This window comes from Sorex fumeus, unplaced genomic scaffold (genome assembly GCF_029834395.1).
Source record: "Sorex fumeus unplaced genomic scaffold, SorFum_2.1 ptg000063l, whole genome shotgun sequence".
Taxonomy (NCBI): Eukaryota; Metazoa; Chordata; class Mammalia; order Eulipotyphla; family Soricidae; genus Sorex; species Sorex fumeus.
In genome coordinates this window covers 86956255-86974221 of record NW_026606120.1, presented here as the reverse complement: position 1 = coordinate 86974221, position 17967 = coordinate 86956255, and the positions used below count along the sequence as shown (strand labels likewise).

The 17967-nt window shown below is 38.5% G+C and overlaps 1 non-coding gene across 1 annotated transcript; it reads left to right on the top strand.

The window, feature by feature from the left end:
• Positions 1–236: 236 nt before the first annotated feature.
• Positions 237–312, top strand: TRNAK-CUU (transfer RNA lysine (anticodon CUU)). Its single transcript has one exon. It is a non-coding gene; the product is annotated as a tRNA-Lys (tRNA).
• Positions 313–17967: the final 17655 nt, after the last annotated feature.

Here is a 17967-nt window from a genome sequence, read left to right as displayed (position 1 = left end):
CATTGGGCTACACTAGCACGTGACAGGGACAAATGGAGACATTACTGGTGCCCGCTAGAGCAAATCGATAATTAACGGGAAGTCAAGTGATCAAGTTATCAAGTTTTATACTCTGACTTTTTTTTAACACAATTTGCTCAAGCGGGCCCAGTAACGTCTCCATTGGAGACTGTTGTTACTGTGTTTGGCATATCGAATACTCTCGGTAGCTTGCCGGGCTCTCCGAGAGAGAGCCGGCTCTCCGGCTAGCTCAGTCGGTAGAGCATGAGACTCTTAATCTCAGGGTCATGGGTTCGAGCCCCACGTTGGGCGTGCCTTAACACAATTATATAGAAGAAATGCTCCATCTTATTGAGAAGAGTTTTTCTCAAGAATCATTCTGAGATCACATTCCTTTACAAAGCATCTATTAAACCATTTGAAACCAATATGAAAAAGAGATAAATGTTTTAGAAAATCTTGGAAGGGCATTAAGTGATACTTCTGCATTATGTGCTATAAAGTTGCAATTACCCCATGGACATGAATAAACAGCAAAGATGAGAGAAATGGAGCTGGAGTGATAGCACAGTGGGTAGGGAGTTTGCCTTGCATGCGGCTGACCCAGGTTCGATTCCCAGCATCCCATATGGTCTCTTGAGCACTGTCAGGAGTAACTCCTGAATGCAGAGCCAGGAGTAATCCCTGTGCATCGGGTGTGACCCAAAATGTGAGAGAGAGAGAGAGAGAGAGAGAGAGAGAGAGAGAGAGAGAGAGAGAGAAAGCAATCAAGCTACAAGCTACAATTCTATCAGCAGAATATTGCTTAAAAGCATGAAATCAGATCAACCCAATGTGACCACTGTCCTTTACACTTCTCCTGCTGGAAAGTCTGTCACCTGCCCTTGACCCTCCTGGGTTATCCTGTCTGTGGGAACAGTTTTCTGAAGGACAAGTCAAGGCAAGTGCAAAAGCTTCCTGGGAAGGAGTTTCTGAAGGACTGTCATCTCCCGCAGGCGTTTCTATACATAGCCCTTAGGATACAGAGGCCCACAGTGGAGTGGATTTTCTCTGACTCTTTTTCCCCATCCCTGTGATGTCGGTGTCCCCTGGACAGTGCCATTCCACTCTTCTCTGCTTTATCTCCCCAAATAATTGAAACCGTTGTGTCATCTGTAAAAATACATAAGGTCAAAAAACCAAGCTCCTACTAAATTGGATAATTGTTGTTATGGAAACGTTCCTCCATCAAACTCAAGGTTATTCTTGCAGCAATACCTGTATCTTGGGACTCACGCCCTGATGGGTGTGTGTGGTCTAATTACTGAAAGTATTACCTTCATTAACTACTTGAGGGGTGGGGACAAAAACCTAAGGATAGATATAATTTTGTTCCTTTCTGTTGGCCCATGTAAGGCTGGACCTGGGAAAATCTAACCTAGTCATCAGTTGGGAGTTGGTACCACTATTTCTTTTCTGATACATAATTGCTAATTTACTTAAGTAAAAACAATATTTGGTCGCATGGATGCCAATCCAAGTAAGCCATTGCTTTGCTTGGAGTGGTTGAAAAAATACAATCATATTACTTTCATGAGTGAGCATTCCTCCTTCTTGAAATAATGCAGTTAACATGTGGAAACTGACTTGCTTCTGTTAACGCTAGAGAAAAAATATGAATAATACTTCATATATTATTTGGAAGCACAGAATCATATCACAAGCCTGTCTCTATAAACCCAACCCAAGAGGTGGTTTTTATTGTAACTTTTGCCTTTTTGAATTGAGCAATCTCAATACCTACTTCTGGAATAAGCTGTGAATATTTTGTGTCTACTTGTCCATTTGGGCTAAGAAATACCCACTCTTTCTCTTGAAACAACTGCAGCTGCTATTGGAGCTCTAATGGTTGAGGATATGGTATTCACTTTAGCCAATGTCATTAAAATTCTGCATTTTATAACTTGCATCAATCCACGTGATAATTATATCTGAAGTAAGATTGAGCAATTACTCCAGTAATAGTTCCTGGGTAATAAAACCATTTTGGAATAGGCATTCATAGAAAGGAAGCCAATGTTTTTAAATAAGAATATTTGAACAAGATTACTATTTTTAGACTAACATATTTATGTACCTATTAAAACTCTGCATCTCTCATTATGAAATATATCAGGTTTGAATTATTCATTCTAAAAGTCTCTAAAAGCAATTAATTAGAAAAAAATGGACACTTCTCTTGATGAATGATCATATGAACATAAATATTTTTTCAAACCAAAGACAGTTTTTTTCATTCTTGACTAGTACATCTATGTCAAAGCTCATCTAGTCTATGTCATATTTCTATTAATATGTTATATATGCACATATTTAGAGAGTGTAAAAATGTATAACATAATGTATATATACACAATATCTAATATATATAGTACTCAATGTTAAACAAAACTAAAATAAACTTCAAAGCACTGTAGCACTGTTCTCCCATTGTTCATCAATTTGCTTGAACGGGCCCAGTAATGTCTCCATTGTGAGACTTGTTACTGTGTTTGGCATATCGAATACGACACCAGTAGCTTACCAGGCTTTGCCATGCTGCAAGATTCTCTAGGTAGCTTGCCGGGCTCTTTGAGAGGGACAGAGGAATCAAACTCGGGTCGGCCTGGCTGGCCACGTGCAAGGCAAATGCCCTAACACTGTGCTATCGCTCCAGCCCAAAATAAACTTCATAAAGAGGAAAAGTGATGCATTGCTAGTTTCTTATAGTTAGTTCATTATTTTTACTCAGACAATAAGATATAGTTAAATTGTTAAACCAGTATGAATAATTTTCTGTAAAAGTCATTCTATTTGAAGTATGTTTTTGCCTCAGAAAAACTGCCTCTAGTGTTCAAAGCACACAGTGATAGTATTATTGAAGCAAGTATTTACATAGATGGGAAGAAACGAGAGCAGAAAATTCATCACCTTTACTCTACATTGCAAACTAGGAACAACCCTTCCTATATATTATAACCAACATGTGTGTGAGAGGTTAACTCACATTTGAACATTGGACTGACAGGTTTAGATGGATATTGAAAAATTAAGACATACCCAAATTATACCTGATAAACAAAATGCATCTATAAATTTACTGTCAAGAAGGTAGAAGGTAGTCCATTTTTCTTCTCAAAATCTTTTTTTTTATGTTTTTGTTTTGGGGGCCACAGCCGGCAGTGCTCAGGGATTGCTGCTGCATTCAGGAATTATTCCAGGCAGGGCTTGAGTGGCTATATGGGATGCCAGGTTAGTGCATGCAAGGAAAACACCCTAAACATTGTACTATTGCTCTGTCCTCTCATTGTTCATCGATTTGCTCGAGCGGGCCCAGTAACATCTCCATTGTGAGACTTCTTGTTACTGTGTTTGGCATACTGAATATTCTCGGTAGCTTGCCAGGCTCTCTGAGAGGGGCAGAGGAATTGAACCTGGCTCGGCCAGGCTGGCTGCACACAAGGCAGAGGCCCTACTGCTGTGCTATTGCTCTAATCATTTAAAATCCTTTTAAAGAGAACTAGAAATAAGTGTCAAGGATTTAAAAAAAGACAATTTTCAGTTGTGCTTTTGATGATCATAAGAAAATCATGTCGTTCCAATTTACTTGTAAATACTGCAGTCTTCTACACATTTTTATGGCCTCTGTACTGTGACAAAGTGCATATTCTGATAAGCTTTCTAACAGTGTATTGATTTTAAAAATTCTGAAACAAGAACAGCTGGGACTTGATAGAATATTCTATGTAATAGAAAGTTCAGAAATTTTGCAATGTTAAAAGAAAACACACTTTCAAGGAATCTTAGGTTAGACTTCCTGTTAAGATACATCAGGTGAAAAACTAAACCTAGCTTTGTGTTTATGGAGTTTTCATTTCTCATTTTAATTAAATCTCTAATTCCTGAGGGGAATTATGAAGACTATTCCAGTATTGTTCACATGAACTACCAAAGTCACCTATTACTTTCTTTGACAAATTCTTCAGTACCATATTGTAAATTCATTCATATGGCATTTTTTTCTTCATTGAGTGATACAGAAATCTATGTTAAGATCTAAGAAAGAAAAATAAACAAAGCTTGCTCCTGGTAGAATGGCTATATAATATGGCAATTATTTAGAAGCATAAATATATTGATATTATATTTAGCTCAGTGACATTAGTGCAAGTTGATAAATCTAATTTAGGGTTATGGACCATAATTTCTCTTTCTAGGAAAACTTCCCAAAGAGATATTATAGTTGATTTATTCAAAGCTCTTCATAAAGTTCAGAGGTATCTTATATTTGTTAAGTAACTTTTTTTTCCAGAATAATATAAAATGTATAAACTGCAAAGAATAACTAAGTAGTCCATATGAATGACTTACTTGATTCCATTTTCTAAAAATGTACTTAAAGATCAATAGCATTACACAATTTTAAATATAGATGTATATTTATTTCATTTTTATTGTATTGACTTTGGAATAAAAGGATGACAGACTGCAGATAGAAATTTTAGGTAGCTTTTAATAAATTCAACCAAAGGACATGATGAAATGCTTTTGCCCATAAGCCATAGACATGGGACTTCAAAGGCTCTCATTTTGATATGCCAGGGTCATTCTGATAAACCTAGTGTCTTATAGTCATGATGTAGGCAGGTAGATAGGGAAAGGCCCTTTGCAATGAATCAAAGTTTCATGGAAGAATTCTAGGAATGACCCACCTTGTGGATACAGAAAACAAAGGCCTGATAAGACCATCCAAGACCATCTGCAGACTCTGAGGATATAGGCCTTCTTCCCATGAAATTCCTCTTTTTGGATCTCCCCTTTAATCTGATTAACTTTGGTGATTCAGCCCAAAGAAGACCATCACAGCTCCCAACCTCCCTGGTAACCTCCTTAGCAACGGACTTTTACCTGGGAAGAAACTTCACGTGGGGGCAGGCTGGAGAAACCCTATAAAGGCCACCTTGAACAAAGGAAGGGCACGCATATGCTGCCCTAGCCCATGTACTGCTTATGCCCTCGTGGCTGAGCACATATGGTCTGAGCATGTGTGTCGCCCGCATCTTCCCTCTTGAGATGTGTACTTTCATACTTTTGTGTCTAATGCTAGGATGTGTGTAGGGGCTCTCTCTCCACCCTTGGAGAAGCCTGTGTTCTCTCTTGAGTACGTTCTTCTCTCTCTCTCTCTTTCTCTCTCTCTCTCTCTCTCTCTCTCTCTCTCTCTCTCTCTCTCTCTCCTCACTTAAAAATGCTCCAAAATTTATTTCACTGCTTGTCTACTGAAATTCCTTTCTGCAAGGCGAGACAAGAACCCAGTAACCCTGGGTCCCAGATGGCAGGGACGATTGGGGAGAATGTGACCATCTTTCTCCTCCCCGCTTCACATAAGTCACCTATGGGGCCCACCGACATCAGTCGCATTGCTACATCTCACAAGGAAGAACAGCAGTTGAACTGCATCATAAACCTGTGTTCTAAGTATCAATTCTTGCATGAATGGCAAAACAATTACTTGGTTGATGAGTTTTTATCTGCAAGGTTAACAAGGCCAGTGTGTGTTAAAGCAGTTCTCTTCCTTTGAGATGTATTTCCCTGTGGAAAATCTTAAGATATTCAAGTTACTAATGAGGGCATTGAAGTTAGTGTATAAATCTATTATTAGGAGAAACATAACTACCTGGAGGATAGCCATGATACATATTTTAACCACAACACCTCCTTTTTAAGAAGCCGTAAGTGTGCGTGTGTGTGTGTGTGTGTGTGTGTGTGTGTGTGTATGCACAATGGAGGAGAACAGGAAAGGAAAGGAAGGAGGAAAGGAAGAGAGAGTGGATGTACACATGTTTATATTCATGTGCATTATTAAACCAAAGATCTAATCTTCATTTTTTTAATCTGTTGGGTGGTTGAACTTTTTCTAAAACTCTTGGCTTTACTGTATTCTAGAACAGACATTATTTTTCTTTCTAAGTTAGGAGAGATCTTTATTCTTATTTTATTCCGTTTGCCATGTTTGAGCTAAACCAGTCTGTCTACCTCAACCACAATCCTTAGAGAGACTGTCACCCTGTGATATTTATAGTCTTATCCTATACCTTCGTATCCTATACCTCTCTGACCCTTGCAGGCTTGAAATGCATGATTTTAACACTCAAACTTCACAGTCTATGTGCACACAGATTACTGGGATCTTTGTAGTGTACAGATTTGAATTCAATGGGTCTAGGGTGAGATCCAAGAACACTGTCTACACTGACATTGCTCATCTGTGAATCTTGCTTTCAGGGGCAAAAATTATAGTTTAGTCCATTCTTAGTGATGTAGGCAGGTAGATAGGGAAAGGCTCTCTGCAATGAAACAAAGTCTCATAGAAGAAGAATTCTAGGACCAACCCACCCTGTGGAGACAGAGAATAAGGACTTGATAAGACCATCCCCAGACCCTGAAGATATGGGCCTCCTCCCCATGAAATTCCTCTTTTCCGAGAACCCCCCTTTCAATCCGGTTGACTCCAGCGACCCAGCCCCAAGGTGATTCCAGGACATTCCAAGTCAGATGATTCTCGAACCCCTTTTCAATCCGGTTGACTCCAGTGACCCAGCCCCAAGGAGATTCCAGGACATTCTAAGTCAGATGATTCTCGAACCCCCTTTCAATCCGGTTGACTCCAGCAACCCAGCCCCAAGGAGATTCCAGAACCTTCTGAGTCAGAAGGATCTATAAGAACCAGCTCGAGAGCCCACTTGGCGCTCTCTCCACCCTCGGAGAAGCCCGCGTCCCCTCTGGATGCGTTACTCTCTCTCTCACTCTCCATTCCCCCGCTTATCTGCTTATCCCTTTCTCTCCCTCTCCAAAAGCCTCCAAATAAAACCTGTTACTTCACTGCTCGTCTACTCCTGAAATTCTTTTCTGCGAGCGAGACAAGAACCCCAGAAACCTCGGGTAAGGCTTGGGACTGGTCTCTCCTTTCCTGCAAAGAGCAAATTCTCGCCCCAGCTTGAGTCCGTGGCTCCCCGAGCAATCGGGTGGCGGGGATTAACTCCCGTGCCGAGAAGATCAAGCGGACTTCAGGTATGGCTTGATGGTCACCTTGTGGGGCTGGCGGGGCTTAGGCCTGTGCCGAGCAGGTGCTCACTGCAGACTTTACCGGTCCTAGCCTACCCAGGGTTCCGGGTGGCAGAGGCGGGTGGGGAGAAAGTGGCTGTCTTTCTCCTCCCCACTTCACATAAGTCACCCGTGGGGCCCACCAACATCATTAGTAGCCAAAAAGCCCTAATAAATATCTTGCATTAAAATTAAATGATTCCTGAAGTGAAGGCAATGTATTTGTGACTGAATATGGATTTCTTAAGTTGGGGTGTTAATGCGGCTTAAAATTTTTTGAATGACATCAATTAACATATGATTACACTCTAATTACACATGGATTAGGTCTATTTACATATGAATATTAGCATTGTTCCCTTCAAAACAAGGACCAACTATCTTTTCCCCAGTGTGCAAACTCTGATTTTGGGAACTCTTGGCAAAAATTCAAAAATGAGAACTCGTTCTTTCATTTATTCATGTTATGATTCAATGACCGTTTACTACATGCCTAAAACTCCTATGTATTGCACTAGTTTTTTTTTTTTTTTTTTTTTTTTAGAATACCTGAAGATGAAAGGAAGTTATTTGAAGTTATTTGCTCTTCAGTGCTTCAGGAGGTCAAAGAGGACACAAGTAGTAAATAAATACCTATGCCTTCATATAATTAATATGCTTTTGATGGCCTATGTTTTCTTAAACAGATAAAAAAAAAAACATCAGAACTTGAAATTGAAAATGAGCCTGATAATGCAGTTTCTTTTTTTGTTGGCAGGGCAGGAGGGTGAGAAAACCCGGTGGTACTCAGGGCTGACTTCTGGCTCAGTGCATAGGGATCGCCCTTGGTGGTGGTTCTCAGGGAGCAATATGGAGTGCTGGGCATCAAACCTTTGTGGGCTGTATTTATGGCAAAAGCCCTGCCTGCTATACTATATGGATTCAGTGCTGGTAATGCAGTTTCTGACTAAAAACAGAAAACGTGGTTATAATGAAATGCAGTCTTTTCTTAAGTTTTATAACTTGATAAACTTCCATTAACCTTCCTAAAAATGGTTGGGGGGCATTCTGGGGTCTTACTGTCTTTTCTGTCATCCATCTTAAGGATGGAATTTTGAAGAAATAACTAAAAGTCTTGGTGGCAGGGAAAAAATGTCATTTTTAAAAATAATTTCTTCTTTTAATTTTTTTAGTTGTTCCTTAAAGCATGAATATGGGACACTTTCTGACTTAAAAGAAACACAGTGTAGAATCTTTAGTTGTTAAAGACTCTTTGTAAGGATTCACATATAGATGTTGGATGCTTCATGCATGTTGTCTGGTAGACTTAGTAGTTATAATTTTTATTGTATTATGAATGCAAGGCACTATTGTATTTATTGTTACATTTAGCTAGATATATTTTTGTTGTTATTTTTGGACCACACCCGACAGTACTCAGGGCTACTCCTGGTCTGAGCTCAAGAATCACTCCTGGCAGTACTGTCACTGTCACTGTCACTGTCCTCCCGTTGTTCATCGATTTACTCGAGTGGGCCCAGTAACATCTCCATTGGAGACTTTGTTGTTACTGTGTTTAGCATATCGAATACAAGAATACATCACGGGTAGCTTGCCAGGTCAATTGCAAGCAAGGCAAATCCTTATTTACAGTATAATATCTCTGAGTTAGACATTATTGGAAAGTTTATGTATGGATCATAATCCTCATAGAATCTTGAAAAATATTATATGAAAATACACTGGAAATAAAGAATCACTCAATTGAACTTAACAGATTACTTCTATGGATAGAAAAAAAATTATTTATTATTTTTTGCTTTTTGAGTCACACCCGTCGATACACAGGGGTTTCTCCTGGCTCATGCACTCAGGAATTACTCCTGTCGATGCTCGGGGGACCATACGGGACGGGAATCAAACCCGGGTCGGTTGCGTGCAAGACAAATGCTCTACCCGCTGTGCTATCGCTCCAATACTGAATAGAAAAAAAATTTTAAATGGTGGGGCTGGAGTGATAGCACAGCAGGTAAGGCATTTGCCTTGCATGTGGCCGATCCAAGTTCGATTCCCAGCATACCATATGGTCCCCTGAGCACCGCCAGGGATAATTCCTGAGTGCAGAGCCAGGAGTAACTCCCGTGCATTGCCGGGTGTGACTCAAAAAAAAAATTTAGATGGTGAGGTCAAATTTCTCTCACTGATATCATAGAGGGGAAACAATATTTTCTTAAAAGTGAAATTTAAATGTTTCAATTTTAGTTCGAACTGGCCTTATCTTACTTATAGTCTATTTGATACTATTTTTCATAACATTAATTTTCCCCACATCTAAAATTTTTATTTGTCTCTGTGCAAGAACAGGGTTATAACATTATAACAGGTTATTTTTCACTTTCAGTTATGAAAAAAGTTTTACCATAGTATAATTCTTCTATTTAAAGCAAGCAAGCTAATTAAATAAATTAAATAAATAATTAAATAAATGTTAAGTCGACTACAAACACATAATTAACATCAAAAAGATGACTACTGATATAATTTCTTGTTTTTGTTTTAAAAGTTTCTGTTCAGTCCCTTTCTTCTACTTTACTGTACTGCTTTTTATTTTTCATTTTAAATACTCAATCTGAGTTGGAGAGGGTGCAATCTGTTTTAAGCTATTATCTAAACTTGAATGTCCATCAGGGTTTGGAAATTTAATTTCTATTAATAAATGAAAGATGGTCGGTTTACTTATTTTATTGCTTAACTATTCTTACAGTCTTCTTTAAACTTCTTCAAGATTCTTTAAAGTTGATTTCCTAATTATATGTTTGTATATGATGTCAAGTATGTTTTGAAGAATATGACCCAAACTATCCAGATAATGTGTATTAAAAGTATAGTTAGTTCAGAAAACTATCTCATACAGACCCTGGCTTTAAAATTAGTTGAACAATGGAATGCTGCTTAATTGTAAGACAAGATGAAATCTTTTCTTTTGAAACCACATGGTCATATTAACTGAAATAATGCATGAGAAAAAAGACACAAAATGAATGATTTCATTTATATTTGGGATAGAGAAAATCATATCAAGGGAGCAAACACACTCAAATGGAAACAAACCCTTGGAATCTATACACAGAAGTGAGGTGACCAAGGGGCAAGGTAGGGTACCAATGAGGAGGGAGCAGGGGTTCAGTAGATTATATTAGAGGACTATTGATACTTCGGTAGAGAATGTGGTAGTGTACATTTAGAGCAAGGTTGAAATTGTGCCCTTAACATATATAATCTTGTAAAACAACATAACCTCAATTAACATAAATACATAATTAAGTAAAATTAGGTGACCATAAAATTTGAAAAGATAATAGACACCTGTAGACTATAAACTTTAGAAATTCTCTGAATTTCTAAGTTTTCTCTGCTCCTCACATCTTATTTTCAACATTGCATTTTTTCTAAATTTTCATTATGATGAGACTTTTTTTTTACGTGTATGATTTTTTTTTTTTTTGTCCCTTGTATAGAAACTTATCACCTGAGAAGACAGTGAATAATCCTTAGGTAAAAGAGTCTTAGGAACTTAAACTGAAGTTTTTTTAAAACATAAAATTTTGGACTATTATTTTCAATACATGGACAAATAAATAACTCAGTAATTTTACTCATTACTAAGATTGAATATTTTACTCAAGTTGTCCAGAATCCCCTGGGAGAAAAGACACTACGTCAGACTATAAAAGCTAAACTTATTTATGTTTGTTTATTATGTAATCTCAATTATCCCAAAGTCAATGCTAGATGATTCCTCATCGTCTATTCTTGAAAGCTGATGAGTTTTATGCAGTTGGGCCATTTACTTTGGAATATGATTCTCGGGCAAACAAAGATTCTATTTTGAAAAAGATAGTCTTGAAACCTCTATCCACAGCCAATTTAATACACTTCATGTTTTTCTTGGCATTGCAGAGATAAACAACAACAAAAACTCCCACTGGACTAACCTAGGGAAAATCTTAAAGAAGGAAAATTTCTTTTTTTATCAGCCTCACTCTCAATTCTGACTCTGATTTTGAAATATCAACTCCCTATGAGTAGTCTAATTCACTTGGGAAAACATATTTCACAATTTCCCAATCACTAAATTACCTCTAAACTCTTTCTTCTATTTCCAAGTACCTATCCTTCCCATGTAGTATGGTCCCTGAGCATGGGAATTGGTAAGTGATTTCCAGTCGCATGGCCATGGTTAAAATCACTTCTATGCTCTATGTACTAATCATAGTTCTATGTTCATGGTTAGAATCACCCTAGGACATGGTTTAATCTCAATTATGCGAACTGGTAATATAACCTTCGTCTCATGCTAGGCATCCTCTATGTTTAGTATGATATTTAGAAGACTTCTTTAGAGATCTATAATTTTTGAACCTAGATAAACTTCAAATCTGTTGTGATTTTACTATGATGATTTCACTGCTATTTGTGGAAATTAACTCCATGTATAACCTCATTCCTCAGTATTAATAAAAAAAATCAGAGTTGAAGTGCAGAAATCTATTCCAGTGACAGGAGCTGTACATGGGTAGGATGGTTGCCTTGCACGTGGCCAACCCGGGTTCAATCCCTCTTATCCCATGTGGTCTCCTGAGTACCGCTGGGAATAATTCCTGAGTGCAGAGCCAGGAGCAACCCCTGAGCATAACCGGGTATGACCCAAAGAAGAAGAAAAAGAAAAAGAAATTTATTCCATTTAGACAACAAAGATCAAATTGCATAATACTTGCATCTGCACCTGATTCTTTATTCTGTTGTGGTTTTGAGTTTCATAACGTATAGCTGTTAACTAAACGTAGGGTGAGGCTTTCTGCATATGGCCAAGGATTTCCAGATCCTAGTTTTCAATGTATCTGGAAAGAAGACACTTTGAGGAAGTTTATCCCTGCAGGGTGCGTAAAGCTGTGCAGCTTACCTGAAAACACAGCATGAGTTTGTTTGAAAGTGAGAGGAGTTGAGGGCTACAGCAATAGCACAGTGGGTAGGGCGGTTGCCTTGCATGGGGCCGATCCGGGTTTGATTCCCAGCATCACATATGGTTCCCTGAGCAATGCTAGGGGTAATTCCTGAGTGTGGAGCCAGGAATTACCCCTGTGCATCGCTGGTTGTGACCCAAAAAGCAAAGAAAGAAAAGAAAGTGGGAGTAGAGACTTTACTGTTTTCAAGAGTTTTCTGGATTTTAATGTTCTTTTATCTGGACTAATTAGATAGCAATGTTCTGGGGGCTGGAGCGGTAGCACAGCGGGTAGGACGTTTGCCTTGCACGCAGCCGACCTGGGTTCGATTCCCAGCATCCCATATGGTCCCCCAAGCACCACCAGGTGTAATTCCTGAGTGAAGAGCCAGGAGGAACCCCTGTGCATCACCGGTGTGACCCAAAAAGCAAATAAATAATGAATTTTTTTTAAAAAAAAAAGAGATAGCAATATTCCTTCCTAACAAGGCTCTATGGTTAAAAAACTATTCAAGCTTTATCTGATAAGAATATTTTAAGGGAATCAATATCATTATGATCACGGGCATGAACAGGGAGGTACTGAATAAAGAAGGCCACAGAGATATTTAGCTTTGGGTATGATACTTCTTAGTAAATAACTCCAATCGGGTTAATTATATGTGTCAATTTGGCTAGGATGTGGTGCCGAGTTGTTTGGTCAAACAATACTCTAGACATTGCTGTGAAGGTGTTTTAAGATGTGATCATCCACTGTTGCTGGTAATGTTGTCTGATCAGTCTCCATGGAAAATACCATGGATATTCCTTAAAAATATAGAAATAGGGGCTGGAGCAACAGCACAGTGAGTTGGGCAATTGCATTGCACACCGCTGACTAGGGTTCAATCCCTAGCATCCCATATGGTCTCCCAAGCACCACCAGAAGTAATTCCTGAAAACAGAGCCAGGAGTAACCTCTGAGCATCGTGGGTGTGACCCAAAAAGGAAAAAAATGTAGAAATAGGGGTGAGGAATTACTAAGGAAAGCACTCACTTTGCATGTGGAGAACAAAGGTTCTATAGCTGGCACCATATATGGTCTCCTGAGCACCAGCAGAAATAATTCCTGAAGGCAGAGCCAGGAGTAAGCCTTGAATATAGCTGTGGATACCCAACCTAATCTCAAACACAAAAAAGTAAGACGTCTCATATGACCCACTGGTTCTACTTCTTGGCACTTACTCACCAAATATAAAAGTCTTATTTCAACATCTACACTTATTACAGCATCTCATATAATAATCAAGATATGGAAAAAACCCAAATATCTAATAACAGAAGAATAGGTAAAGAACTCAAGGTATATATATATAAATGCAATGGGATACTATGTTGCTATAAAAAAAGATGAAATCATGCTGTTTGCTGCAGCTTGGGTGGAACTAGAGAGTTAAGTGAAATCATTTAAATGAAATAAAACATAGAGAGAAGATTAAATGCTGGATAATCTCACTCATCTGTTGCATAAATGGAGATAGAAAGGGAAGTAGATGGCATTAAATAATTAAAAACTTCAGCCTTGTATCACAGAAGTCAGATTACCAAGGAGTGGGGAGACAGATTGTGGGGGAGGAAAATATGAACTAAAAGTTACATAAAGACATACATGGAGGATAATGGGGAGGTGGTGAGGGAATGGAGTAACTTTAATGAATTAATATTTTTGTTTGTTTGCTTTTAGTTTGGAGGCCATACTTGGTGGTGTTCAAGGCTTATTCCTGGCTTTGTGCTTAGGGATCACTACTGGAGAGGCTTGAGGGACCCCCCAATGGGTGCCTGGCATTAAACTCGGTTCACATCATGCAAGGCAAGCACCTTCCTTGCAGTATTATATCTCCAACCCTTAAAATAAATTATCTAAAAAAGATGTGATTAACATTTTCAGTCCATTGAATTTATGTAATGGAAATTACTCCTGATAATGGAAAAGATTTCTCCTACTCAGTTCTGAATCTTAAGGACAAAAATTTGTTTCCAGGGAAAGGAAGGCATTAGGATTGTAACATTAAATCTTGCCCAAGTTGCCAGCCCCTTGGGAAGTTCTAGAGATTTCAGACCAAGAATGCAACATGAAGCCTTACACTTCTAACTTGAAAGCCTGCTGCTCTGATTCTAAACTTGCCAGGCCCTGTGGTTGTATGTACTTAAAAATTAATCTCTGATAGTTATTTTCCTAAAAATAACAGGTAGTGGTCTCAGCATGGTGGTGGCTGGTCCTGGAGGTCTTTGGCTGCTGGAGCCCTGGTCGGGGCGGAGAGGAAAGCTCAACCCGCTGCCCTCCAAGGGGCCCCAGCGGCGAGGACAGTCAGGCCCGGGGGCAGGAGACTGCGAACAGGTGAACAGGTAGTGTTTATATATAACAATTTTTTTTAGAAATCACAAATCACAAATCATCCTGTTAATCGTCGATTGCCTCGAGCAGGCCCCAGTAATGTCTCCTTCATCCTAGCCCTGAGATTATATTCAAGGCTCTTTAGGAGAATGAGACCCATCATTGTTACTGGTATTTGGCATATTGGGTATGCCACGGAGAGTTTGCCAGACTCTGCCGTGTGGGCAGGCTACATTCAGTAGCCTGCCAGTTTGTCCAAAGTAGGAATGAGATAATAAGATGTCATAATAGGATGTCCGGGAGCTGGTTTTTATAGTCTCTGAGTCTTGGCCGTTGATGGGCGCCAGGGGGCCAGTTGGTGGGTGTGACCCCCGCCTACTGGAATTTGGAGGATCTGGGTGGAGGATGCCCGGCCCAAATCCGAGTAGGTTTGGAGATCTCAAGAAATAGTACCCTTTAAATATGTGAACACATGTAATAAATATATTGAGTGTGTCTAGCTGAATATTCATCTAAATCTATATATCTAAATATCTAATCATGTATGTATGTGTATATTTGTACACAATTGATTTTTTTATAGAATAATAATTGACACAATACCCACCCACCTTCAACCCCATAGGTAACTTCTCCACTCTAAGGAGCTACTTATTAAAATAATGTGATTGTGGTCAGAGGGATATCAGCCAGTTCAATCCCAGGCAACACCTATGGTTTCCCTGAGCACTGCCAGGAGTGTCCCCTTAGCACAGAGTCACATGCAGCCCCAAACCAAAAATAAATAATAATATAAAAATTAAATGGACTGAAATAATAACATGTACCACTAAGAAATTATGTGGCATTGTTCTGCAATATGGTACCTAGATATCCATATTAGATCATTTTCTTAAAACATCCCTCTCAAAACAGGCATAAAATTTAGATATCCCCTGTAATTATGAGATTAGATGCATGTATGAGAAAATATTAAATAATTCAAGAAATTACATGGGGCTGAAGAGATAATACAATGGATAGGGCACTTTGTCTGCAGGCAGCAGATAGGATTTAAACCCCAGCACTTCACGAGGTCACCTCACCCCCCACCCCCAAACGCACAGTTCTGTCAGGAGTGATCCCTGAATGGAGAACCAGGAGTAAGTTTTGAGTACCACCTCATGTGGCTCCCCATCTATCCTGCCCAAATTGTATAATCAAGAGTTAATGTATATAATGAGAGTTATTCTATTCATTGGAAGGGCTGTATCTTAGGGAAGGAAGCATTCAGTGGCACAAGAGATACATGGGCTGACTTGAGCCATAAATTGGAACGGTTGGAATTTAGAAACAGGAGATTGTAGGGATTAGGATATTGAGAGTTCAGGTAATATGAGTCAACAAATTGAGGTAAAAATGAGATGTTACTGATACAGAGTTAAAACAGACTTGTCAGATAAGCAAGCCTTTCTTCCCTCAGGCAGTCTGTTACTTGTACAGAGATCCTCCTACCTGACTAATCAGAGTAAATATTTCATGAGAGGCCTTGTGAGATTGAAAGTGGAATTTTAACATTTCATTCTCAGGTCAAAATCAAGAAGGATTTTTTTTTTTTTGCGGGGGAGTGGCTGAATTTTCCTTCTTTTATTTTGGTAATCCAGCACAGAATGATGTGATGGAAATTAATACCATAAAATATGCATGTGCATATATATATATGTATATATATATATATCCCCAATTGGATTTTTAAAGACCTCTGCTTCCTGCATCTTATGACTAAGTGTGAGTTAATTAAGCCAAGATCAGTTTTTCCATTCCACCCAAACTTCTGAAAATCTGTTGTAAATTTTTCTTGATTTATTTGTGCTTTGTATTTTTCTTTTGCAATTTGTTAAAACAATAATGATTTCAGATGAAAAGACTTTCATATCAATAAGTAACCCAGTGATTTATTGATCCTTTTAACACTGTGCAAAGAGAAATCCATTACATACTTGAGTGGAAAAAAATTAGAAAAGAGAACTCTAAACAGTGGAGTTTTATATTTATAGTTTTGGGGTTAGGCTCCAAAAGAGGTTATTGGGGAAGGTAAATGATACTCATTTGTAAGTATCAGCCCTATTAATCAAGAGAAATGAAAAATTGATTTGTGGACTCCATTAAGATATAAACATGAATGATTACCTGAGAGTTAGCAGGGTGGGACTATAAAAACTATCTTAGTTTTCAAATGCATTCTGTTTTGCAATTTTAAAGGTATGTGTTCTAAAGAGTGAAATGTTTTCCCACATCTGCCCTGTGAAATAAAACATTCAAACTCAAAGACTTATTTCCTCTGTCTTAATTTGGGTCTATTTCTTTTATCTATAAATGATTCAATCAATGAGCACTTTTAAAGCATTTGCTGGACCAACAGGGTGACGAAGACAATGGAAAAGCCAGGAATAAATCTATGTCAAAATTAACCAGAAAAACAGAGATTCAGTCCAGTTCTTTCCAGACCAGTTCTTCCTTTCCAATTGCCTCCTCAATTTTCTCCTAACTCAATAACTATTTCACTTAGGGTTGCCAGTTTTATCGAAGAGAAAAAGGGAAAGAAAAAAAAAATAGATGCAGGATCTCTCTCTCTCTTTTTTTAAATTTTTGGGTCACACCTAGTGATGCACAGGGGTTGCTCCTGACTCTGCACTCAGGAATTACTCCTGGCAGTGCTCAGGGGACCATATGGGTTGCTGTGAATCGAACCAGGGTTGGCTGTGTGCAAGGCAAATGCCCTACCCACTGTGCTATTGCTCCAGACCTGATGCAGGGTATCTTTACATAGCAATTCAACCAATTATGTTGTCCTGATCATCAATACTGTTCTATGTCTTTTTCTCTAGGATAGATTCCTATAAATTATTAGAAAACAGCTTGGTGGTTTTAAGGAATGTCTTAATGTCTGCTTAATTTCAAGTACACTACACAGACACAGAACTAAATTCAGTGATGTTCATGAAAAGAGGCAGCAAAATAGAGAGACCTTACTACTTTTTCTCTCCCTTCCCTCCTGTTTTTTTTACATAATGGAGTTTCTACTTGAAGTCTTCCAGGAATAAAGAGATTTTGTGGGGAAAGTCTTCTGAGGACTGTTCAAGAGTGTCCAAACCAAATTTTTCTGTGCATACCACTATGTTACCTATACAAAGGTAGAAATTTTGGAGTTAATGAACATCCACTAATAAAGGAACACTGAAGTATTTCCCCCCTGTTTCTAATTTGTTTTCTCAACAGTGTGCCACTATGGTCCATGTATCCTTAAATTTCTAGGTGGTGGCAAAAAGCAATCACATATTTATTTTTTTCTCCCAGAAAATCTTTGAGACCATTAGTTGTCTGAGTTCATTGTAACCTTTTGTTTTGTGAAATCTACATTTCTATAGAGCTAATGTCACAATTTTGGAGTTAAAATAAAGTTATTAAAAAAGTATCTCACCACTTCCACGACTGCTTCTTTTTCTCTCTTTCA